The 27,131-nt window shown below is 37.8% G+C and overlaps 1 pseudogene; it reads left to right on the plus strand.

Annotated features, from left to right (window-relative positions):
- The window catches only part of LOC111909520 (protein SRG1-like), a 42,962-nt pseudogene that overhangs the window by 3,315 nt on the left and 12,516 nt on the right, over positions 1–27,131 (plus strand).

Here is a 27,131-nt window from a genome sequence, read left to right on the forward strand (position 1 = left end):
ATATACAAAAAATCAATTTTTATATTTATACTCCCGATCATAATGTGGAAACGATTACTAAGTAAAGGATGTAATTTATTTTTATAATTAGTATAAAAATATAAATCATATTAGTTGTGATACGAAACTCATCACATATGATAATATAATTAATTATTGGATTTTTGGGGATTATTACTTAATAAATTACATATCATATAAATTAGGCAACTTATCGAACATCGACATAAGTTAGTATTCGGCTACAAGAACGAACATCCTCCTTATCGGCTGAAGTAAGGAACTACTAAAATTATTATCGCCACAATAGTCAAACGCTACGTTAATTTCACTATTTAACTAATTTCACTAAGCTTTGAAAAAACTTAATAATTTAAGATTCGTGTTAGTGAACCTAGAGGACGACAGATTTAACGAGTTGAAGAATTGTCGTCATGGATTTTGTGGATTGTGTATCCCATGTGTGCTTGTGAGAGGAATGTATCGAAAGGGGTGAAAGAGAGAGTTTTGTGATGCTGTGTTTTTCCTTTGTAAGTTTCAAATCCTAGAATTGACACCTAGCTCTATAACCGTTAATCTAGGAAGGATCATATACTATAGGTCTATGTACATGCAATAGATTTATAATAAAGAACTTTGGTGTAGATCTATTTCTTATGGAAAGATCTATGTGAATCGTCATTTTCCGTCTATGGTTGCTAGCTACAAATTCATTTGATGAGGCAACAGACGTCAAGTGTTTCTTTCTTTGTTACTATACGACTGCTTTTAAATGTTAGTAATGATCTTGATTCCTCCATTTTTCTTTATATTGTGCCTGTGTGGCTTGTTTATTGTGCCTATGTGGCTTGTGGAGGAGCGACAAATAGTGTCGGTTATAGGCAAATTGATATATTGAAGATTTTTCTTTGAAGAAGTATAGGTCTAGATTGAGTCAATCCTCCCAATTTGGTCCGAGTGTGTAAGAGTGTTTAGGTTGTTAACTACCTCTCCCTACAACATAATTGTCCGTAAGCATAGTCGTTTCAAAGAACAAAATTGTAAAGAGAATGATTGTAACACCCGAGTTCAGAAGTTCAAGTTCAGGGTGTTGGGTGTAATTAAGGAGGATAGACTCGGCGAGTCCATGGATAGACTCGGCGAGTCGTGTCGCGATTGGTCACGTGCTAAGTGACTGACTCGGCGAGTCGGCGGCTAGACTTGGCGAGTCAGTGCTGGAATGAGAAACCCTAATTCCTGGGGTTTGCACCTTATATAAGGAACCTTAAGTCCCACCCCAGCCTCTTTGGCACCCCCTTTGACGTCTAGAAGCTTTCCCCATCAATTGTAAACCCTAAATTGAGAGTGAGAAGGATTTAAGTGTGTTTTAAAGCTTGGAGAGGAAGGATACTTGAAGCAAGAGTTGGTGGGATCATAGTGGAGCGAAGTTGATATGATTTTCTTGCTTGTTGGCATCAGATTAGAGATATAAAGCTGTTGCCTTGACTTTGTTGTGCTTAGATTGTTCATGAATGAAGTTTTAGGGCCAAATTGTCTTATATGAGCCTCTTTTCAAGTGTTGGGTCCAAATCTGTGGTTGCTACTATAGATCTAGACTGGTACTGACTCATGAACCTGGAAAGTGAGAGCTTTGGGGCTTGATTGAGAGTGTCCTTGCCTTAACCCTCCATTTTAGCTTGAGTAGAGCTTGTTGAGCCTTGCATGCACGTAAATTTGGAAACTTTACGTGTGGATCTGGCCCTAGGAGTCCAGATCTATGTATTGGAAGCAATGGATTGGCCTGTGATCGTCTGAATGAAGGTATTACGTATGGACTCGGCGAGACTGGGAGATGACTCGCTGAGTCGGGCTAGAGATTAGACATGAGTCGCGTAGTGACTCGACGAGTTGGATGAAGATAGGTAGAAACTCGACGAGTTGGAAGAACAACTCAGTGAGTCTGTTTAACGTTGCCTTGGACTCGGTGAGTCTGGTCGAAGAGTCCTAACCTTTTTCGGGTTGAACGGTGAATCGGCGAGTCAAGGGATGACTCGGTGAGTTGAGCGTGAAGGGATTCAGAGTGGTTGGACTCGACGAGTCTTGGGGCGACTCGGTGAGTTGAGTCGCGATATGGGAGTTTTCAGATGTGACAACCGTCAATTTCTGGTCAAGTCAAAGTCAACTAAAGTCAACAAGTCAAATCGGTCGACTCAATTAGCCCGTGGGTACCAGGGCTTACGTTGAGTAATTACTATACAACTCGCTAGTCTAATGAGAGATCATAAATTGAAAAGTTCGTACATCTAGATTTCCTTAACCTAAAACCGTGGTAAGTAACGAACCAAACCGATAAAACATTGTTGCATACTCATTAGGAGTGTGTAAAGTCCTTAAACATGGCCTAACGGGGCTTACGGACCTTGCGTTGCGGAGCCAACACTCACAACTGTCACACACGAAACCTCTCTCAATTGTTTTCACTCTATCTCTCTTTGTCTAGAAATCTCTCCCAAATCTCTCCAAGAATGTGGAATCTCTCCCAAATCTCTTTCTGAATGATAAATCTCTCCAAGTATGTCAAATCTCTCTCAAATCTCTCCAAGAATGTGAAATCTCTCCCAAATCTCTCTTTGTATGAGAAATCTCTCCAAGAATGTGAAATCTCTCCCAAATCTCTCTTTATATGAGAAATCTCTCCAAGAATGTGAAATCTCTTCCAAATCTCTCTTTGTATGAGAAATCTGTCCAAGAATGTGAAATCTCTCCAAGATGGTGAAATCTCTCTCAAAACCTCTTTTGGATTTATTCTGATCATTTGGGGCATTCCGACACTTGACTTGGTGAAAAATCACTCAAAGAAGGGAAAAACCTTGGAAAATAACCCTTTAGGACCGAAGCCTCCTCATAAGGGCCAAGTCCATCTTGAACCGAGGTCTAGAGCAGAACCGAGGCCCCAGGAGAAGCCATCCGGAACCGCAGCCTCTTAGAGGCCGGACCCTCTTGAGTTGGAACCGCAGCGTGCGAGCCGCAACAGGCGAGCCGCAGCAGCGAGCCACAGCCTGACCGCAGCCAGCGAGCCGCAGCCACGCCCGCATCAGGACCCTCGGACCGCAGCTCCTTCTCCTCGGACCGCACCCAGGCGACTAAGCCACTCCGGTTTTGGCTGCTGATGACCGCAATCTCGCCCAGACTTTGGATTTCACCATTTTTCAACCGGTTTTTGACTAATTCTCCATTTTAAGTCCGTTTTTAATTATTTAACGTGGGATTTTCTCCAGAACTCATATTTTAACATATAAGACCCTAAATATTCATAAATTGGGCATATTTTCATGGAAATAATTATTTAAGAATAAAATCTTTTAAGTGAGATCTTGAGGTGGAATGTGAATCTTGCCATAATATTTGGCACAAACCACCACCCCATGCCCATTCCTTTGACCAATCCTTGTACTCCTCTCTACTCCTAGTCACTTCAAGGCATTACCCCTCTCTTTTCCCAGCCACCAATGTCCAAAAGAGCTGGAGAACTCTCCTTCACTCTTCACTTCACACATTTTCCTCATTTTCACCAAGAAGATCAAACAACCTTTTCTCTCCAACATCCTCCCTCAAATTCGAGATTCAAGGCTGATTATCAAGCTTTCTCACACTCTTGGTAAGTATAATCCATCCTCTCTATGATTATTTCACTTCCCTTTTTCTCAAATCAATGATTCCTTACACAAACATCATTACATTCTTGTTAGATCTTCGAATCTTCAAGTGTTCTTGAGTTGAACACTTCTTTTCTCCATCATCCATCTACTGAAATCACTCAAGGTGAGTTCATATCCCTACATTTTCATGTTTTCTCAAGTTTTTAGGGGGGGGGGGGGGGGGGGGGGAATACAAGTTAAAACACCAAGAACATAACTAAAATTTTCTAATAGCTTTCATCAAAAAAGTTGGACTCCATTCACGGACTGTTTTGGGTAACTAAAACATTTTTGTTTTCAAAACTGTTTGAAGTGTAAGTAGTTCCAGTTCTTAGCTTTAAAATGACAACTTGCACATCACCATACGATTTTTCTACAATTTATGCTGATTTTTACAAAACTCTCTATCAATTTAAACATCAACCCGAACCAGTCTGTGATTATGGACTTGTTCACACAAGTTAGAGGTCATTAAAATTCATAATAAAAATTATGAACAAACTAGACTCATTTCCCAAATCTTAGAATTTACGGATTCTGATTTGGACCTTTGATGATTTTTCTATAAATTTTTTAAGTATAGTAAATGAAAATATTAATCACAGAAAAATGCTATCAATTTGATTTCACCTTGTAACATGTTGAGCAAGGTGTATATCTTTATGTGAATATATGTTTTGAAAATAAATGAAATTTTGAATTAGTATATATAGTCATACATCAGTTAAAAAATGGAGTTTGCTAGATAAAGCATAGAAATAATGATTTGATATAATCATAGCACATCTATTACATACAAACATTTGAATAAACTATGTTAAAGTATAGTTCATGTATGTTACCACTTCTACCCTTGTTTTGATAAACTATAATAGGTATAGTTTATGATTCATCACATACCACACTCATACAAAAAGGGTACATTCATACAAAAAGGTTTTACATTCACGCACACCACACGTAAACTTGTTAACCTAAATTGTGAGACATTCTCTTTCTGTACGTCCGAGTGCGGGATCTAAATTCCTGGTAGTTATAATCAGAGTCTCCTGGAGGGAGAACATGATAGTTGTGTACATATATATATTGGGTTTGACAAACCCACACCAGAGCTGCTTGCAACAGCTAGACCGGCAGGTCTGAGGTGACAAGTGTCATTTCAGTTTCGCGACGCCTGAGAAACGTCATGGCAGGTTCATTCAGTCATAGTATGATTATAGCGGCTCACATAGGAATTTAACAACTCATAAGGTTTACGGGGATTTTCATAAATCAAAAGGGGTTTTATGTCGATTTAAAATCACTTTTTATATCAATAATTACATATATTATTGTATATTTTTAGTCTTGGTATTTAAGACTACACATCATTCATTACAGGATTTTTCTCAAATCAGAAAGGGTTTTATGCCAATTTAAAACCACTTTTATATCTTTAAGTATGAAAAATACTTGTTCATTCTCGGTCCCGACATTTAGGACCACATAACTTTTATAAGGAAAATATTGGATTTTTCTTGGTAACACACCGCACATTACAAAGAACGGTTTCCAAACTCTTTATCTAAAAAGCTTATGAACTCACCAACCTTTTTGTGGACACTTTTTCAAACAACTTGTATTCTCAGGAATTCAGTGAAACAGGAAATCAACAGCGTTTTGAGGGTGGGACGATAAATCGTTAAACAGTTCATTTTGTCATCATAATGTAATTGATTTGAATCATGTAAACATATACTTTGGTGTAACTTTTTCAATTATATTTATGATGGTTGTATTTACTTTGAGCACTATTATACTCGTTGTTGTGATACTATACATGAAGTCCTCCACCCCCGGACATTTCCGCCATCCTTGGTTTGGGGTGTGACAGATTGGTATCAGAGCATTGTTTATAGTGAACTAAATATATCGAACCACATAAGATATACAAAATATAAATTCATTGGGACTAAGGTCTCTAATTTAAAGTTTTCAAAACAACTATACTTTTAGAAATAAATAGTTTCTTGTTAAAAGTATACATGCATGCATACATACTAAGGTCAACATCATTCTAGAACAAAACAAAAGTAATGATTGTTGAATATCACGGGTAAGATCGGGGATGTATGGTCAGTCTTGGGAGTGGCATAGCCTGAACAACTATGCTAGTCCGAAGAGTGATTAGCACATGCCCAAGAATGGTTGTGATATGACAACAAGTCTAAAAACTTACCAACACTACCATAATGAGAACATTAGAACAGAACATGAGTTTAAAATACTATAGGAGTATTTTGTAATACTATAACCAACTTATGTGAAAACTAAAGACCCTTATAAGTAATTAATTATAGAGTTAGATGCCTAGTAGTTATCTCTTCCATTCCTATTCTCGCACGTATAACATACCAAGATCCTACTTACCGGGCAACCCCTACTTTCCCAATCTGAACCTGAGAAATGGTGAATGGTTATGAGAAGAATCAGAAGCGGAACCGGAGGTAATCAATCCTCCATGCATAGCATGGGTTTCCGCGAACCGTTTCGACTACATCGAACTTGTGCCCTGTTGGGCAACCGTGATCGTGGGTTGAATGTCGACAGCAATGACAACAACCACCATGTGGAGACCAACGAGGGTGCTATGACCTCAAGCACGGGGGACCGACTGACATAGCCCTCCCGACAAAGACCCGGCAGATCGCGAACATCGGGGATTAACACAGGAAGACTACAATCCGAGTTTAGAAAATGCGCGCTACTACAGACCCTACTGTCTCACATACCTGAGACTCGAAGATAGACTACTATTTCAGAGGCCAAAATTCTTTTTAGAACCTTATCACAGCTCGGGCAGAGGCAAGAGAGTAACGAGGTAGACACACGGCATTCAAAGAGAGGATGATTGCAGCCAAGCGTTAATTGGCAAAGCTACATGGTGCATCGACTTTGCCTCAGGCATCGCAAAGGACGGGTCGTCGTGAGTAGAGTTGATACCGCTCACAAGACCTTGTAAACTAGGTTCATGAGTATGCGTTGGTGCTACTCTATTCTATGTGAGAGCTAAACTCTGTGATTTAAGTTTTTATACTAATCGGGAGATTTAATTGCTATCAAAACTTTTCCTTTTAATAAGGTGGTGTGGACCTGCAGCGAGGTCAAGGTCTTCTCTGAAATCAAAAATTTATAGCATCATATTAGCGAAACGGGTTTACGGCAGATCCATCAGACTCAAAGGTCTATTAAGTCTCAATCATACCACTATGCATCATCAATGGGTCATAATAAGGACCTAGCTTGGGTCAACTTACAAGGTTCACTTGGATACAAAACTACCCAAACACATGAGTTTATCATATAAAGACTCTCGTTATGAACTGTTTACAGAGCACCCTTAACAACCGAATTACGTTACAAATTGAACTAAGATAAACTTAGTGAGAAAACTCGCAACATATCCATTCTAAAAACTCATTATCGTCTCACCTTTAAACATTTTGGTTGAAAGGTGTTTTCTTCGTAGACCTATGGGGTGCGATCATACCAACACTAATGCACCAGGTCCTATCAAAACTCCTCAGCTAAGTGTGTTTGGACAAACTTGACCCCAAGATGAGTAAAGCTTAAAACGCCTATATGAAACCTACTCCTACCCACTACCATAACTCTGTCTCAGGAACGTTAGCAGAGACACTAGGAATAGTACAATAATGTGCGAGAATTTATATATGTGAATATAAATCGTAAGGATGAACTTGAGATAATTATTCCCACTCACGAAGTCGTTTTCATCGTGAAACATGAGCCAAAGTCATAGAACTCTGAGTACACCAGAGGGATGACCGCCACCAGTAGTAGATGTGTTACTTTCCTTTCCCTGCTAAAAAGAAATTGTTTTCCTATCTATGCCCTATGAGGTATTTTCGATGAGACTATCTTGTATTGTGGGTACTTTTAGTTAGGCCTTTAGGTGGCTAAAACTCTCCTACTCCGGATGTGATGTAAGAACCTCCTACAAGGTCAATTTTCCCCAACTTGTTACATCTTGAACATCAATGACATTGTCAATTGGCTAAATTCTGCATCACTCCTTGTTCAAATACTTCCATCATACAATCATAGGAGTCTATCTGAAAACCACTCTAGTCAAGTTGTTGGACTAGGGTAATTTAGCTCGGGGATCGTTCCCAATTCTCTTTCAAAGGTTGGATCATGTTATTCACCAACCAATGGAACCCGGTTTGAACGACAAACGTCATGAGGCCACTCTATGAACTAATTTCTACTCCATAGTAGGACTTCATCATATGGATGTAGGTCAAACCTTCGAGAACATACTTCTACTTTGTAGGTGAACGGTCGAAATACATCTAGGTTCAATAATGGCCTTGCTAGGAATTTTAGTTCATTGAGAGGAATCAATAAGAATGTTGTTAATATGACTTCCCCACTTATACATTCCACAGTTATATATAACAAAGACCTGGTAGACAATAGAATGTGAGATTTCTAACTTAGTTTCTTTTCCTCATTGGGATGTGAAACTAAAGTAGAATCACACATTTCACTATCCGCCCAGTCTTGGTTATATCATAATGTGTATAAGTTAAGTTTTCATGTATAATGACTCATCTCTTAGTCAGACTCAAAATAATATAGAGTCAACCTTGGTCACTCATGAACTCCTTGTCATTCGTGTTGCAGAATCATGTCATTATCTGGAAATAGTCAGCCGATCAACGAAGCCCCTATCCTTCATATCGACGCCGCCACATTCCAAGCCACAGTAACAGCTGCCGTAACAACTGTCCTTGCAAACCTCAATGTTGGCAACGCAATCACGACTAGCAAAGGAATTAAAAATTCCGATCGACGTATCGATCTAGGAAGCCACCAAAGGGCAATAGTCACGGGCGTACAAAGTGGTAAAACCGAGAGGAGGAAACGAAATCGCTGAGCTTGAAAGGAGCGCCAATGATCCCAAAGACTTGCCATGCCACAACAGCGAGTGGAAACTCCTTCCCCTTCAGCACCAGCACGACCCATTCCTCAAGTCCCTGGCAATGGGACCAACCCTGCACACAAAAGTGGTGGTGAAACCGGACCCCATAAAAGGAAATTTTCAAAGTGGATGAACGAGGAAGGCACCCGTGTCCACGTAACTCTGACTAAACACCTCACTTCCACCACCAATGCTAGTACAAGCCATATGTGTCACCAATACGGCGAAATAGGACACCTCAAAAAGGACTGTCCAATAATAAAGAACTGTGGCGCAGACGGGAAGATACTAAGGATCACTGCCGCAGGAGAAACTACTCTGGACCCCGTTAAAAATATCTAAGGAATTCATTATAACAGAATCATAAACTATTCAAAACTAGTGCAACTAGAGTCTTATCTTTTGCAAGACCCCGTCAGTGAAGGGACCCTCGCACTGCGTATACTCGCCTTTTGTAGTATACCTAGTTCGCAACAATAGTCTTGTAGTAAATTTATAGTATTGTAACCCTGTTAAAAGTTGCACAGTTGTATTTTGTTTGTAACGCCTTTGCGATCAAATCTAGCGCCTTATTTCAAGTGACTCCGATTTTTATCATACGACTGGAGTCCATTCGATCCTCACAATACCAGTTTCGTGCGTGAATCTCTTCCTCCGAAATCATCTTTCTAGCGAAACCGTCATTCCAGAACTCCGAAGTACTCATGCGTAGAGTACCTCAGGTTTCTTAGCCTTTTCCGAAGAAACCTCAACAAACCTCCCCGAAGTACCACTCAGGTAGTACGTTAAGTTCAATCCAAAGACCCGTACGGTTAATCTATCGCTAAAGAATGTATACACAAGGGTGGTATATAACTAAGGTTCTACAGGTTTAGAATTAACGATTCCCTTGTTACTTCTTTTCCTCGTTGTGGTGTGAGCTTAAAGGAGAATCATTTATTCAATTACCTTTTCAATCTTAATTATATACGACTCCAGTAACCAGATCGCCCTACAGTCTTACCCCCCTGCCGAGCTACAAGAACTGTCAGGTCAAACCTGTCGAACTACTCAACAATGGAATTGAAGAACCAATCTCCTCACCATGGAGAGCTCCGCTCTTGTTCTTCAAATAGAAAGGCAAATTGCTCGTAGGTCCATCGACTTCAGAGGCCCCGACAATATCTCCAATAGAAATCATTACTATCTGCCCCGCATAGACGAATAGGCTGACCAACCGCAAGGAACGAGTTAACCTTTAGGAATTAGACTTGAGATCCGAATATCACCAGTCGCGAGTGTTGAAGAAGGATGTCCTAGGATAATCCTCCAAATTCGATGCGGACGCTACAAGTCTGTAGTGATACCCCTCGGATAGGACCAACCCGCTCGCAGTCTTCATGAACTTAATGAATAGGGTACGCCATTCTTACTGGGATCAGTTCGACATTATCCTTGAAAATGACTTGCTTATCTACCCTAGTAGTAAGAAGACAACCAAAAAGAGCAGCTACAACAAACTGTGGGAACAATACGATCAGAGAAGCCGTACCCGAAGTTCTCTAGATACGAGTTTTGGAATTGAAGAGTCAAGTTCCTAAGACACACTATTATTGATGTGGAAATTCTTGAGGACCCCTTTCAATTAATCAAAATCGTTGAGAAATTGTCAGCACCAAAGGCGTCGACGGGAACACGCCGAAATTTTGGGTCTCGCTGACCTACCGTCTTAGTTCCTTTAGAACTTCTCGCATATTACGGATTCCCCTTACGAATTTGACCCTGAAGGGAGCAAACCCTTGTATGGGAAGAGAAGAAAGAAGGAGAAACCTTTAGAACTCCAGAGTTAGAGACCAAATTCCTCTGGAAGCCTCACTCTGGGAAGGCTTAGTACGCTTCGGAAAGCGTGGAAAGCTAAAACCCCAGATAATTATGCCCTTTGGGATTCTTGTCAGAATCATCCCTATAACTCGCAACTTCAATCTACCCCGAGAGCTTGGTAAAGTACATTCTACCCGCCACATCTCGAACTTGCAGAAGCATCTATCCGATGAGACTCTTGAAATCCCCCTTGACGAGATCGAATTCCACAAGAGCCTCACCTTCGTGGAAGAACCGTAGTGAACATGGACCGAGAGGTCAACCGTAGTGACTTGGCTCGATTATTCATGCCTAATCCTTGCTAAATTCAAATTTCGGGATGAAATTCCCTCTAATGGGGGGATGATGTGACAACCGTCAATTTCCGGTCAAGTGAAAGTCAACTAAAGTCAACAAGTCAAATCGGTCGACTCAATTAGCCCGTGGGGTTTTTTGTCGATTTAAAATCACTTTTTATATCAATAATTACGGATATTATTGTATATTTTCAGTCTTGGTATTTAAGACTACACATCATTCATTACGGGATTTTTCTCAAATCAGAAAGGGTTTTACGCCAATTTAAAACCACTTTTATATCTTTAAGTATGACAAATACTTGTTCATTCTCGGTCCCGACATTTAGGACCACATAACTTTTACAAGGAAAACATTGGATTTTTCTTGGTAACACACCGCACATTACAAAGAACGGTTTCCAAACTCTTTATCTAAAAAGCTTATGAACTCACCAACCTTTTTGTGGACACTTTTTCAAACAACTTGTATTCTCAGGAATTTAGTGAAATAGGAAATCAACAGCGTTTTGAGGACGGGACGATAAATCGTTAAACAGTTCATTTTGTCATCATAATGTAATTGATTTGAATCATGTAAACATATACTTTGGTGTAACTTTTTCAATTATATTTATGATGGTTGTAGTTACTTTGAGAACTATTATACTCGTTGTTGTGATACTATACATGAAGTCCTCCACCCCCGGACGTTTCCGCCATCCTTGGTTTGGGGGTGTGACATCAGAGCATAGGGACTCGACGAGTCAGCGGGTTGACTCGGCGAGTAGAGTCAGTCAGGAAGGTTGACTTTGACTGAGGACTTTGACTTTGACCAAGAGTTGACCAGTTGACTTCTAGGGGTATTTTGGTAATTATTGGTATTTATTGAGTTTAGTCTTTTGGTATTGATCAGTGGTGGATTTCGTATCGGAAGTTGGAGCAACGTGATCTCATCTTTTTAGTCAGCAATTGCGAGGTGAGTTATCCTCACTATATCGACAGGGTCTACGACACCAAGGCCGACCCTTTATCGGATTGTAATCCGGGTATCGTTGTTATGTTATTGCTTTGCTATGTTTGCATCCTGGTAGTTAGGATAGTATATGTTAGAGTCCTGGTTAAGGTCGATATCCTGGTATATAGGATGATGCTATGCTAGTGACCGGTTAGGTTGGTATCCTGGTTAGGATGATGTTATGTTATGTGATCTGCTAGATCGGTTTGATTGGATGTGAACTGTTATATGATTGTATGTTTATATGCACATGGTTGTTGGATTGGGGTTGGGTTGAGGCGATTCCTGCTTTGTGCTGTAGGCCAACATACCCAGGGCGGACCGGTTATCCTAAAGGCCCAGCGAGTGGTCTGAATAGGCTGTAGCCCCAAGAGGGCGGACCAGACATGCCAAGGCTCGGATAGTGGACCAGGCCGACTTAAGTCCCAGTGTGGGCGAACCAGCCATACTGTAGACTCAGAGAGTGGACCAGGTAGATTGAAGGCCTGGTGCGGGCGGACCAATCACACTGTAGACTCGATGTATATGGCTAAACTCGGAGGGTGGACCAGGTGGACTGAAGGGCCGGTACGGCGGACCAGTCACATAGTAGACCCGAAATGCATGCCTGTTCTGTGTTCTGTTATGATATGACTTGCTATGTGCATGGTATATGTGGTTGGTATTTTGGGGGTATCTCACTAAGCTTTCGGGCTTACAGTTGTGGTTAAATGGTTCAGGTACTTCAGGAGACCGTAGCAAGGAAAATGCGTGATCGTACCGCTCCTCATGTTATGTTTTATGATATGGTTCTGGGAATACTTTGATAATATTTGTATTGAAAACCTTTTTGTAATAACTTAATGAAATTGAGTTTTTTTTTGAAAAGTTTAAATTGGTTGGAAATTTAGAGCGTTACAATGATTAATATTTGTCATTGAAATTATAGGAGTGGTAAAAATATGCGTTTATAATTTACCGGTTGTTCAAAAGTATTTTCGGATGAGTTTTGACCCACTGGTTAAGTGTCAGTTTCTAAATTAAGTAAGACAATACTTAATTAATAATACGACACTAATTTACAAAGTTTATAAAATTCGAAACTTATAAGTTTTACATGTAAACTATATGAACGTTTGTGCAAAGTTTGAAGATTAAACTTGGCTATTTTATGTTTTCACAAAGTGTGATATGACTTTATAAATTGGTATTCAAAATCTTTATACAAAAAACATTTTGGTCATAAGAACCGCAAGAAGTTGTTATAAGTTTGTTTTACTTATATATTTTACAGATGGTGTATTTTTGGATTTGAGCAAATAACATTTCTAAATGACTTTAAATATACTTTTATTACTCAATTATTTTACACTTTCGATAGAAAAATACATGTTTATAAAAGATGGTCAACCAGATAAATTTTATAAAACATTTTTGGGTATAAAAATACTTTGTGTCAAAACCTGTAGAACTCACCAACAATTTTGTTGACGTATTTTAATGCATGTATTCTCAGGTTATTTATAAGGTCGGAAGTGTTCGTACAGAAAATCCCCTAATATTTTTATCATACAATTGTGAATGTCGGATTGTTAGGCATGTGTAGCGTTTCAGCAATAACTATTGTCAATGTAAACTTCCATTTCGGTAATAATAAAAGATTGTATTTGTATTGTTTAATGTATGTTCAATAACTGTGATTACTAGTTTACGTCGTGCACCTCAGCGTTTTCGTTGTCGATCGAGGGTGTGACATATTGGTATCAGAGCTATTAGCTATAGCGAACTAGTAGTTTCTTAGGAAAACACGACTATAGCCTATGGATGACTCTCTTAGGTTAAGTACATTCCTTAACCCCATAAATATAGAGTTACATAAACTCGAACCCTCAAATGCTAATACACCGCAAGGTTTTAGGTCAAACACCTTAACTATGTTGATTGTATGCCGGCCGAACCACAACTAGACGTAGACTGATCACCTATGTTTAATTATGGTTGGACCGATGAACAATTAAGCTTGGATTCGGTTGTTGATAGACTAAAACACTTGGAATCCTGAATATTTAATGAAAAATCACAGTTCAAAACGCTTAAGAACCCTCAAAAGTTTAATAAACCCTTTACGAATATTTCACAAATATTTACCTCTAATGCTCATGAAACTGTAAGTATCATAAAAATAGATCATGTCTGATGATTATCTCGGAATACTAATTTCTCGTCTATGACATGCTACGAATACTCCTGTTAGACATCTTAAGGATACTGTGTAAAATACGCACATTCACGAATCATTTCGAATTCGGATTAGGTATTTAATCAATTTGTTTCTTTCTGTTGTGAACCGTCCGACTTATGTTTGAACCATCCAAGTTCAAAAGAAGGACACGTATGCCTACCAGTCATCTTTTGTGACCCTTTTTGAAGGAGAATAAAACAGACTCAATAAAAAAACTTGAAACATGAAAGTTGTTAGGAATCTTGTCTAGATCCAAAATATCTTGATTCTAATAAATCAGAACTTTGAAACTCAAGATATAGTCAAAACATCAAGTTGTAGTCAACTTACTCTGCAACATTTTCTTCGTAAGTTTGTACCAATTATTCCAATACTTGGTTGTTTCTTTCTACTCATTCCAAGTGTAACATTTCACCCTTGGTGGTACTGTAATAGTTCGCTACATCTAATACTCGTAGTAGAGTTAATCTCGGGCAACCCCACGCTAATTCTACATGGTTGATACAATTGTAATTTTATCGCTTATGTTCACAACGATATTTTCATGCGACTTATTTTTCTCCTCAAACCAATTGTAATGAGACCAAGATATGCCTCACAAGAGACCAGTCAGTGGTCATCTAAAGCCAGCACAATCGCTTGCCGCAACTATGATCGAGATAATGATTGAACAACTAGTAGTTAACACCTTGGTCACTTACAAAGTCAACAGGAACAACGAATTTGAACAAGGTAGATTTCGAAAGCAATAAACGTGGAAGTAATAGTGACGTCAACCTAGATCCTTCTACGTCGTTGAATGGATTGTAGGAATGACTCTCTGGAGCGAAAAGATGGAATTGGTATTTCATGTCAGCTCTTGTCTAGAAAGCTATCGTGTTAAGTGGTCACCTACACTTTTAAAGACACAGATTTTACCAAGTAGAAATACTATGTCTAAATCGTGGGCATCGACTCTGCTTATGCCACGACTTGAGAAGCACTACGGGTGATGCTCATAGGAGTATGCTACCAAGAGATGAAATGCAAAAATTAGAACAAACATTGGTGGACGAAAGGCTTGTTATGAAAATGGTGAAAATGGGCACTTTGAGAGAAACTGCCCAAGACTGAACAACCAGGAGGTGACTACTCGATTTAGAGCAATCATGATCAGAACAAGGAATGAAATCCAAGAACTATCGGTAGCAACTGGTAAGGTACTCACTGATGACTCGTATGCTGGAGTATTTGTGTTTTAGGTGCGTGGAGAAATATTCGTGACCCTTAAAGTTAAATCTATTCTAAGTAATGAATCCGGTAGATTGAAGGAAACCTGTAGAGTAAAGACAACTAGTGAGCTGTCGGAAATCTACTCGCGAAATGTTAATAAATTTCATCCTAATACTTACCAAATCATTTTTGTCACGTAAACCTCGTGTGTATGTCGCCGAAAGTCCAATATTGTTTTCTATATGACACTGTTTTGTTTGCGTCATGTCAGGTCCTATACGACCCTCTTTTAGCTGTAAATCGACTGCCTCCCCATTGTGTATAGATCTGTACTACAAGAAAAAGGTATTACGAAAGACTATCCCACGAGAAAGACATTGTCATTTTAATGACAAGTCAGAGAAGAGCCTAAAGTTTTCTTCCTATGCTAAAAATCAAATGAGAAGGATTTGATAAAATGGGAAGAATATAATCAAATGTGAAGGATATGATAAAATGTGAAGAATTTAATCAAATGTGAAGGATTTGATAAAATGTGGAGAACTTAATCAAATGTGAAGAATTCAATCAAATGTGAAGGATTTGATTGTTCATGTATATGTTCTCACGTTTTTTTATCTCACATGTTCGATTGCTCCATCATTTTTCATTGTGAATTGATCCATATATCAAGAAAACAAATATTTTATGTATATGTTTACTCTGATTAATGTATTTGTGGCAGGTAATAGAATGGAAATGCACTTCATGTTTCCTCATAGTGGTTTTGTGTATATGATCTGTTTCTCGACTGTTTTCATTGACCGAGTTACTGGATTTTTGTCTTTTGATTTTTTATACGTATGCCTTTCTTTTACTTTTCTCGAATTTGGGTTGTTTATTATATAGAAATATGATTTATTTTATCTAATTTGTACAGGAAATCATCTCAACCGATGTTTTGCTATTACATACCCATTCACAACATGTTTCATAAACTGGACTGGAATTACTTATTCAACCACAGTTATACATATTTATGCGGTCTTTTAGCATGGATAAAGCCAATTGCAAACTCAGAGAAAGTGGAATGTATATACGATTTTATATTTTTCTAGAAAATACCAACGTGTTTTAATACCCCTTTCATTTACACAGGAGAAGAATATGTAGCTAATGAAACATGGCTTTTTAAAGTTGGAATTGAGTAGTTTTTGGTCAAACGATTGACATAAAAACTGGTGATTTATTTGAAGTACGGGATGAAGATGAGCTGCTTTACTACCTTGAGAATCGTTACCTTAGGTTTGGAAGATCTAATGTTAAACTTTTTGCCTATCAGGTTTGTTAGCCATCATTTGTGGTTGTATGTATTTCCATAGAAATGGAACTTGCTAACAGAGCTTTAGCTGTTGCTGATCGATATTACCTCTTTCAATATCTTGGCCTCCAACCATCCATACATAATTTCCCATTTCTGCTAGCATTATCATGGAAATATATACATTTTTTATTGTGTATTGTACTATTAGATAATTTATGACGGTTATGTTATAGCATTGCACTTTTAAACATAAAAGAAATTATTTTTTTAGTTCATTTTAAAGTTTTTTTAATTATGAGTTGAACCTTACCCTTATCTTACTCTCTATTTTAGTTTTCAGATCATACTTCATTGAAGTTTGGAGGAAATATGGGTTCAAATTACTCTATCAAGAACACACCTTTTATAAAAATCAAACATGCTCAATGATGTTGCCAAGAGCATTATACTCTTCAAGTCCAGGCATAATATAACTTGGTTCTACATGTTAGTTATCTTGACTTTTTTACTGCATCTAAGTTCACATTTTGTTCATTCGATGAAAAGGGTATTTATTAAAAAAAAAAAAAAAATTTTAACTACATACACTGCCAAACAATTGTATGATAAATTGTTCAAATCTGTAAAAAGACCAAACAACAATGGCAAATTGAAGTTTCTAAGTGAGGCAAGTTTTTTAAAATGTTTTTGAAATGGAGGTTTGAATAGCAATGTACTCTTAAAAAGCTTATTTATTTATTTTTTGATGTTTTCTATTACCAGGTCAAGTTTGATTTTGATGCAAGTTTTTTTTTCAAAAAAACTTTTCTGAAATGACAGCTTTAAAGTAATAACAACGTAATTTGAGAATTTATCTTGATGTGTATCATTTCCAGGTCAGGCTTGAGTCTACAAGTTTTTCAAAATATTTTTTTTTCTAAAATGGTGGTTTTAATAGCAATCTACTTTCAAAACAAATGTTTTTACTTTATTTTTTGATGTGTTCATTTCCAAGTCAGGTCTGAGTCTGAGTCTGATGCATGTTATTTTAAAAAAGTTCCTGAAATGACAGTTTAAAAGAAGTGTACTTTTGGAATAAGAAGTTGATTTTTATTTTGGATGTATCTTGTCAACTAACATTAAGGAAGTAAGATTGATCCCTTTCAATCTTGGTCCATGATGGCCTTTTTATTGATTTTGAAAAGTTGTAGAAAATAATATTTAGTTGTATGATCTTCTTTCACGGCAACCGGCAAGGTTCTCGCTATAGAGCTTCCAAATCAAGGGAATGAAAGACGCATTGCTTTGTATCCTACCTCTACAAAAGTTGGTCATGATATAGGTACGTCCTTTAACTCTTTTTTTTATACCCACTTTGCCAGTCTCTTCCATAAGATATTTCATCTTCATAAGTTGTTTTAAACATTGTATCTGTTTACTACTACAAAAAAGAGCATTACCGACGGCCAAAACCGTCGATAATCCATCACTAATAGGCTTACCGACGGAATTGCAACAGGCAATAGCGACAAAATTTTAGCGACGGAATAAATCCGTTGGAAAAAGAGACGGATTTCCGATAGACAAATTACTTGGTTATTAGCGGCGATTTTACGACGGTTTAGCAACGGAATAAAATTGGTCGGTAATCCGTTACAGTATACCGACCGTTTACGGGAAAATCAACAAAATTGAAATTCTGTTGGAAATTCTGTGGGTGAAATTGGATTTTCCTTTTTTATTTTTTAAATATTTAGGTCAATTCCGTGAATATGCAAATGAAACTAAAAACAGAGTGTTTTCCCTACTCTCGTTTCCCCTCTTAGACCATCCGTTATACCCACCACATACCACATATGTGGTGGGTGCCACATCACCACCACATTCCACTACCACTAACATGGGATACTTATCACTAAACACACCACTCCACCTCATTTTTTTATTTAAATTTAATTCAAAAAATACATTAAAATCATTAATACTAGTTTTTCCATTAAATTAAAATACCAAATTACATTAAATAAAAACTACGTTAATTGAAATTAAAAAAAAAAAGATAAAAATAACAATCAAAATAAAAATTACATTAGTTAAATTAAAAAAAATTAAAAAAAAACTAAAAATTCCAACCATAAATAAAATAAACTACCCCTTACGCCTACGTCGGGCTCGAACCGACTCTTTCATTGCTTGGAAAAGTTCCAAGTCTTCGCCTTCAAGGTCGTCCACTTTTATTTTCAAGATTTCCATATCGGTTTTTGTTTGGAGTGTCTCTTGTGCCTCTTGAAATGATGTTTGTGCTTCGATCATTTTTTGTTCCATCCGAGTCAACACCTCGGTTTTCGTTTCTTGAAGTTGCACATATCCATAACACTAGAATTCGAAGATGTTGACGCCACTTTTTTGCTTTATTTAATCCAACAGGCTGACGAAGAGGTTGATCGTTTTCAAGATCTATCGGATCGTCGTTGATGTCGATGTGTGTTTGGCCGTCCGATTGTTGAGAAGTTCCATCAGGGTTTCTCGAACGCTTTGAACCGGAAGATTGGGAAGTTCCTTCTGTTTTCTCTTTCCATTTTGGGGAGTCTTTCAATTTTAGCCACGGTTTCATATACGGAAAAGTTTTGCGTGTTGGTGTTGTTTTCTCAAATTGGTCCATGGCCGCCTTGAAAACATCAAAATCGTTCGAGCCGCTTTTGCGTATCTTTAGGAGGTTGTTGTAGATTTCTCCAAACTCGGTGCATTTTAGTCGAATATCTCGCCATTTCGAGTTTCACTTCCCATTAACTCATAAAAAATGGCTCGGACTTTTTCCCAAAAACTTCCGTAAGGCTGGCTATCTCCTACAATTGGATCTTCAGAAGCCGCCACCCATGCCTCCGCTAACTTTTCTTCTTCTTCTTTTGTCCATGGGACCCTTTCTTGGGTGGTAATGGGTCGGGCCAGTTTTTTTCCTTTTTTCTTTTTTGGTTGAGGTGGTGGTGAAGGTTGCGTTTCTGGAACAAAATCTGGTGAAAGTGGTGGTTGTTGTTGTTGTGACGATTGTTGTTAGAGTTGTTGTAGTTGTTGGAATTGTTGGTATTGTTGTTGCACTTGTTGTTGTTGGAAAGCCGGAAAAGGTTGATATTGTTGTTGGAAAAATGGTGATTGTTGGATAGGGGAACCACTTTGAAGTAGATTGATAAAACCGCCTTGAGGTGACTCCATAGTCGGGAATTGGTGAGGTGTTGTATCTAACGCAAAAGCGTTATCGGGTTTGCGATTTCTGTAGTTTGGAGGGGTGTTTTGCTTGGGATACATGGTTTTTGGTTGTGAAGATGTTGTGTGTAGTTTGTGTATAAAGAAAGAAAAGAATGGTGTAAAAATTAAGAAGTTAAGGTGTTGTATTTATAGGTAAATAAAGTGGGTAATTTTTTTTAACCAAATTAGCCGTTCAACGGCTAGCAGCAACGGTCAAAATGGAGATTCGATTTGATTGGGCGTTTACATCCGTTGTGTGGAACACAAATGACCACGAGCACGAGCTACCACGAACCACCGGGGCGGTGTGCACGACCGTGGTTCGTGGCCACCTCAACCACGAAGTGCCTCGTGGTTAGTATACCATATGGCCTTATGTTTCTTCATGTGAAGAAAAAACTCCTCCCACTCATCTCCGATCTTTAACCATCCGGCCACTGCATCCGCCATCACCGCCGGCAGCTTGCTCCCGTTTCTCTCAGTGTGAACGAAGATCAACATGGCCTCTCTCTCTTGCCGCCACCACCACCGTCGAAGTCGCTGCTGCAGCTGGTGGACCTTACCATTGGGTCCCATTTCAGTTTTTTTCTCCAAGTTTTGGTAAAAATAAAACCCTAACTTATTTTTTCTATTACATCGATTGAGTTTGATGTTTAATTTGATACTTCCTATTGGTTAATGGTAATTAAAATTAGAATTGTGAATATTTGAACAAAGTATCCATCAGCAAGTAACTTCCACTCTGATTTAGTTTTTTGATTTCTCGATTGAATTTTCATTTTGATTTGGAAGTTTTGTTTACCTACAGAAATCAAACCTTATGCTTTTCATGACTGGTGTAACACCGTAAATTGCAAAACAATTTTTTCGCATTTTATAAAAGCATAATTCATTTAGTATTCATAAAAACATCAGTGTTTGAAACTCAAATCCATAACATATAAAAATCTCAAGATCTCATAACATAAAAATCCCGTGTGTGTACTGATCAGGCCAACGCCTTCCCGTGGTCATCACTAGTACCTGAAACAAATAACACCAAACACTGTAAGCACAAAGCTTAGTGAGTTCCCCAAAATACCACGCATAGCACATATTAGCCACTCGAGGCTATAACTCTGTGGGTTCGTGGACCCTACTCTGTGAACCCTCTGGTTCTAACTCTGTGAACCTTCCGGTTCCAACTCTATAAACATGCACAACATAATTCACATAGAAATAATGCAGTACAACACATAACATACATATAGCATACAAATACTCTGTCACATAACTCTGATTACCTACTCAAGGTAAAGTATAGTGAGAAGACTCACCTTGCGTATCTCGATAACTCGCAAATCCCTGAAATCACTAGTGCTCGATCTCCCGAGCTATAGTCCTCCTATAACACAATACATCTCTAATTAACACTTTCCCAACTAGGTTTGACTAACCTTATCAAGTCAACACGGGTCAACTCTGGTCAATGGTCAACGGTCAACTCAACTCGCCGAGTCTGGCATGGACTCGCCGAGTCTCTACGGGGACCCGATTCCTCTGAGTCCCTTCCGATTCACCGAGTCACTCACCCGACTCGGTTACTCAAACCCTGGTTCGAAATCACAGAACAACCCGCACCAACTCGTCGAGTCTGGAAATGGACTCGGCGAGTTCATTCCATGCACAACCCCAAATGACCTTCTGAGGTCAGATCTGCTTCACTAACTCATAGATCCAGTCCTTCCAAGCTTATTCATCATGTAAAGTTAATGTCTTGGCACTCATAACACACCTAATGACTCATAAATGGTGTTTTGACCTCAAGCACAAAGACCCCAATCCAAAACCTACATGGATTCATAAAAAGCTTGGACAAAGGGACACTTTGGACCTCTAAGGGTCTAGATCCAGAACCTAGCTCGCTTAAGGGACCAAGGAAGCACTAGATCTAGCCACAAAAGGGATCAATAAGCCCTAAATCAACATGAACATCACCATAACAGAGAATGGTTCAAAAATAGTACCTCAAACGTGATGTTCTGGACCTCAGATCTTCTGGAAGTTGATCCTCTTGTTTCCCCTTGGCTATTGCTTCCTTTCTCTTGCTAGATAACACCTCCAAGGTCAACAATGGCTCCTTATCTCACTCCAAATGCTCAAGCTCACTAGGGTTTCACTCTAGGGACTGGTGAGCACAAATGACGGCCGTAAGGCCCTTTAAATAGGCCCCAAACCTGAGAAATTAGGGTTTCATTAAACAGCGCAGACTCGCCGAGTCCACCAATGTGACTCGTCGAGTCCGGTCATTAATTCGGGTGAGAAATCGCGTCTCAACTCGGCGAGTCTTCGCACCAACTCGTCGAGTTCTTCCACAAAACTCAAAATAAAGTGAATAAATATAATACTTGAAAATCCGAATGTTACAACTGGGAGATTAAGACATGTTGTGGTTGGTATAATCAACAAACTCGTGTCCTCACCCACTACCGAAGAACAAGAATTCCACCTTCTTAACATAGGGATTCAGAGTTATGGCTATGATGATGTAGCAGTTTTATTGTTTTTAGTTCTGTCTAAATTGGATTTTCCATATATTGTTTGAAATGATTTGAACATCCTGACATCATCAAAGTCGAATTAGAAAATGCATGCCCTGGTGTAGTTTCTTGTGTTGATCTTCTTGTGGTGGCTGCTTGTGAGAGTGTGATTCTAGTAACTAACCACATTCATCTCCCAATCATTTCCCTTTTCACCTTTTTCCTCTTCAAATCATTCAAAAACACATAAAACTCTAGGTTGTTAACATCTAATTTCTTTTACAGGCTGGTGGACCATTTTATCCTGTGCGACTCACACAGGTAGAAAAGATAGCAGTCGATCTTTCTCTCAACTTTCGTATGACCTTCCTAGTCACTTGTATGATCTTTCTACAAACATTGCAAGATTTGCAACAGAGGGTTTCACTGATAAAGAAACAGTCACTCTTTTAGGTACACAAATTAATCATCTATTTTTCAGTTCTCTACTCTAGTTGCTTCTGTTCTTCTTAATCTATATAGTTTCATTACAGGTACTCATAGTAGAATGATTCACTACAAGCTCTTTGAAAAAGACTGTAACTTTGGTGGAACAAATAAACCACACCCATCAATGGATTCTGAATTTCTTAAGTTATTAAGATCATCATGCAACAACTGATCCAATCACCATCAACATGACCATCACCATCACCTTCTTCATCAAAAACTAGATAGGAGCAGGGAATGAAGATGGATTATGAAGGAAAAGGTTCAGGTTTTGGGAACTCTTTGACTTCTTCCGGATGCTTTCGTTCTACTATATAACCATTGGATTCTACATCTGCACCATGATAGACTACACACTTTTTTTTATTAATTGATATTATTATTTTTTTAAAATGGCTAATAATTTTTTTGGTTTAATGTGCAGTTAACATGATCACTGTGTACATATTCGCCAAGTCATTTTGTCAAAGGATACTCTTTTTTCTCTCTCTAGAATATTGACTCTCTCTCAATGTTTTAATATTTTATTTATTTATGTATTGAAACAGAATGGAAATGGTTTTATTGTTAGTGTTGTACATTGCATATGGATACAATGCAGGTGGTTTAATAGGCTACTTTCTTCTAAGTGTTTGCAGTTGGTTTATGGCCATTTCATGGCTTTTTCCTCCTTATTTGTTCAATCCATCCGGCTTCAAGTGGCAAAAGTGAGTTTCTTTTTTCTTTTTATAATTGATGACATCATCTTTATATTTTATACTTTTTTTTTTGTTTTCCATTTTTACGACAGTAGAGGACTTCAGAGACCGGACAAATTAGCTCTTCTATAGAGGTGGAATCGGTGTTACAGGAGAAGAAAGTTGGGAAGCTTGGTAAGATGAAGAATTGGTACTACAATTAAAAAAAAATCCTTGTTTTTCCATTACCATGTATTTATATACAATTCTTAATTATGATAAAATGTGATTTTTTTGCAGTCTCATATTCGAACATTTGAAGGAAGGGTTATGGAGACGATTTTGAGCCTACGGTTTTTCATATTCCAGTATGGTGTTGTTTACAAATTGGATGTGCAATATTCAAATACAACATTATCTATAAGAATTTGAATTTCAAAATCTAGACAAGTCCCATCTTTTTCAAAGAGTTATATATGCTTTATTATAATCTTATTTGTGTTTTAATAAGCTTTTATCATGTTTTATAATTCAATAATTTTTACCTTTGTAGAAGAGGTTTCAATTCTGAATATAAACCAACAAAACATAACGAATCTTGCAATTGACAAGGTGAAAATTAGTTGTCTTTTTGTATTATGTTATTATGTAATCATGCATTTGCTAAAGAAGTTATTGAAACTATCATCCGATTAAGCTGTCTAAATTACTGGTTTTGTTGGAACCTATTCTTCTTCCTCTTTCCAACCCAATATCACAATCTGAATGTACTGGAGTGAGGTTTAAATACTTCTTTAGCAAATAACTGGAGTGAGGTTTGACTTTTATACTACCAAATTTGACCCAAAGTTTATACCTTTAATAGTCATATAACTCTTGTTTTATTTATTTTTATTTTTTTCTTTATATTTTGCTGATGGCAAGGTCTTGCTGTATTTGCAAATGGGAGCACTTTTGCCCCTGTTGAATATAATGGAAAATGGTCCATCTTGGCATGTGATTCATCTTAAATATTCTTTTGGAGGTATGTTATTTTCCAATATGATTGATTCATTATTATCCTTATTTCTAATATTTTACTTTGTTGCTTCTTTTTCTTTGTGTAATTATCCATAAAATTGTTTCATTATAATGATGGTATTTTTGATGATTCTTTTTTGTACATGCTAGCTATTTGGGCTGTTGTCATCATGGGACGTGTACAAGTTAGCTACAATATATATATATATATATATATATATATATATATATATATATATATATATATATATATATATATATATATATATATATATATATATATTTACTTTTTTTCTTTGGGAATTTTTATGTTAATTAAACATATGATCATTTGTATATTGTGGATTATCCATCATTTAATTCACTGAATTTGTTTATGGAGACTTGCAAAATACATATATGTGTTTGATTAGTGTGGCATGTATATTAGGAATTCATATTTTGCAAAAGTTTGCAAACATGTTATATCGTGTAAAATTATTTTATTATTATTTTTTTTAAATAAAATCACTATAGCGACGGCTTAGTGACGGAAATCCGTCACTAAAAATGTTGTATATCGGTCGGTAATCTGTTATTTAGTCATTCTGTCGGTAATCTGTTACAAAAACATTCCGTTGGTAATCCGTTGCAAAAATATTTCCGTTGGTGATCGGTTACTAATTACTGACGGCAAAATCTGTCGCAAAAAATTTGTTGTGGCCGTCGGAAATCCGTTACAAACATCTAGCTACAAGAATATACCGACAAATTTTGGTCTGTTGCAATTCCGTCGGTAAAGCCTATTAGTGGCGGATTACCGACGGTTTTGGCGGTCGGTAATGCTCTTTTTTGTAGTAGTGTTTACTCATTTTACCAATAGAGATCAGATACTAATTTTTTTACATTGAAAATAGCAACTTTTTTTTTGCACGCAATAATAGCAACACTTATCTTTTTAATTGGTAACAGCAACATATTTATTTTATTAAACATTAATATGAACATTTATATTTTGAACCAATAATAGCAATGTTCTTATCAATTTCACCAATAATAGCAACATACTTATCTTTTTAGCCGATAATAGCAACATACATATCTTTTTAGCCGATAATAGCAACATACTTATCTTTTTAGCCGATAATAAAAACGTAGTTATTCAAGTCACTACTATTGCATCATGTAATGTATCATCAATTGTATACACAATGACATTATACAAACAATTAATGATTATTCGTTTATTGGTTAACCCGTTCATTTGAACTTGATTTCATTTGATTGTGTTTTAATCAATAGCTATTTTTTTTATTTGATTGTATTTTAACCTATTATATCCTTTTATTCATTCTTATGCAATATAATTGGGTAGATTTGTCATTATACATTGTTAATATGAGAATAAATGAAAGAAGAATGTTATAGACGAAAGTATAATCAATCTATTGTTTTTACATTTGTTACTTGTCCACCGGATGGGTATAACACTAGTTAACCACGGTTGACACATTAGCAGATGCTATCTATAAAAACAAAAGATTTTCAATGTTGTATTGTTGTTTTGTAAAAGGTGTGTAGATTTTAAAAGAGTTGATGGAAGACTCATGACAATCATTATAGGGGAACGCAGTCGATCCACCATTGATCTCCACTCCTACCAGAAGTCTCTTGACAATCGCTGGTCAATTTTAAGTCTCCGATTGAAAACAAAAGATGGAAATGAAATCCCAAAAATCTACCTGCTGCTTGAATAGTGTGGGGTATTCTGTCATCTTGATGTAGGCAGTGGAGAGGGAAGCACCAGTAAGATTAGAAGAGGTGTACGAAGGCGGTGGAGATTAGAAGATGTGTCATCTTGGCCGATTGAAGTAGAAGCGAATGGCCGATTGAAGTAGAAGAGACATAGAGAGTAAATGACGAACAGAAGGCAGCATTAGGCAACAAGTTTTTTGTAACATCCCAAAATTCAAGACTAAAAATTTCTTTTAATAAAACAGTACTTAAAGCAAAATCATCAATCCAAAACATAATCAGAGTATTAATTTCCAAAACACATGTTCATTATCAGAGTAAAACATTCCCAGGCTATCCAATCTATGGTGTGTGCCATGTGATCACCCCGAGCTCTTCCCTCCGCTACCGGAAGTACCTGAAACCAAAACTGAAAACCGTAAGCACGAAGCTTAGTGAGTTCCCCACCCTACCACATACCATACATAACCACATACTGCACATACTGGGCTACGCCCGCCATTTTGGGCCTCGCCCCCTGCCTCGGGCCTCGCCCAATACAACGGCCCCGCCCCTCCAGGCCCCGCCTGGCTTCGAGCCCCGCTCGGATACATATATGTTTCACATCGGCCTCGCCTGTCACAGGGCCTCGCCCGCTAGCATATAGTAGCACACAAACATATCACAACATATACGCTAAACACTTACTAACGGATCCTGTCCTAAGGCCTCGCCTGTCTCTGGGCCTTGCCCTTGTCCTGCTACTGATGAGTCATGGAACCCTGTCCATGCTCCTACTAATAGTGAGATACGGGCCCAGCCCACACCCACTCTTTCCTTAACTTGGGCCTCGCCCCTGACCTGTTGCTAATGAGATGTGGAACACCATCCACACTCTGCTAATAGTGAGATACAGACCCAACCCACACTCACTCCTT

The sequence above is a fragment of the Lactuca sativa genome, chromosome 3 (genome assembly GCF_002870075.4).
Source record: "Lactuca sativa cultivar Salinas chromosome 3, Lsat_Salinas_v11, whole genome shotgun sequence".
Taxonomy (NCBI): domain Eukaryota; kingdom Viridiplantae; phylum Streptophyta; class Magnoliopsida; order Asterales; family Asteraceae; genus Lactuca; species Lactuca sativa.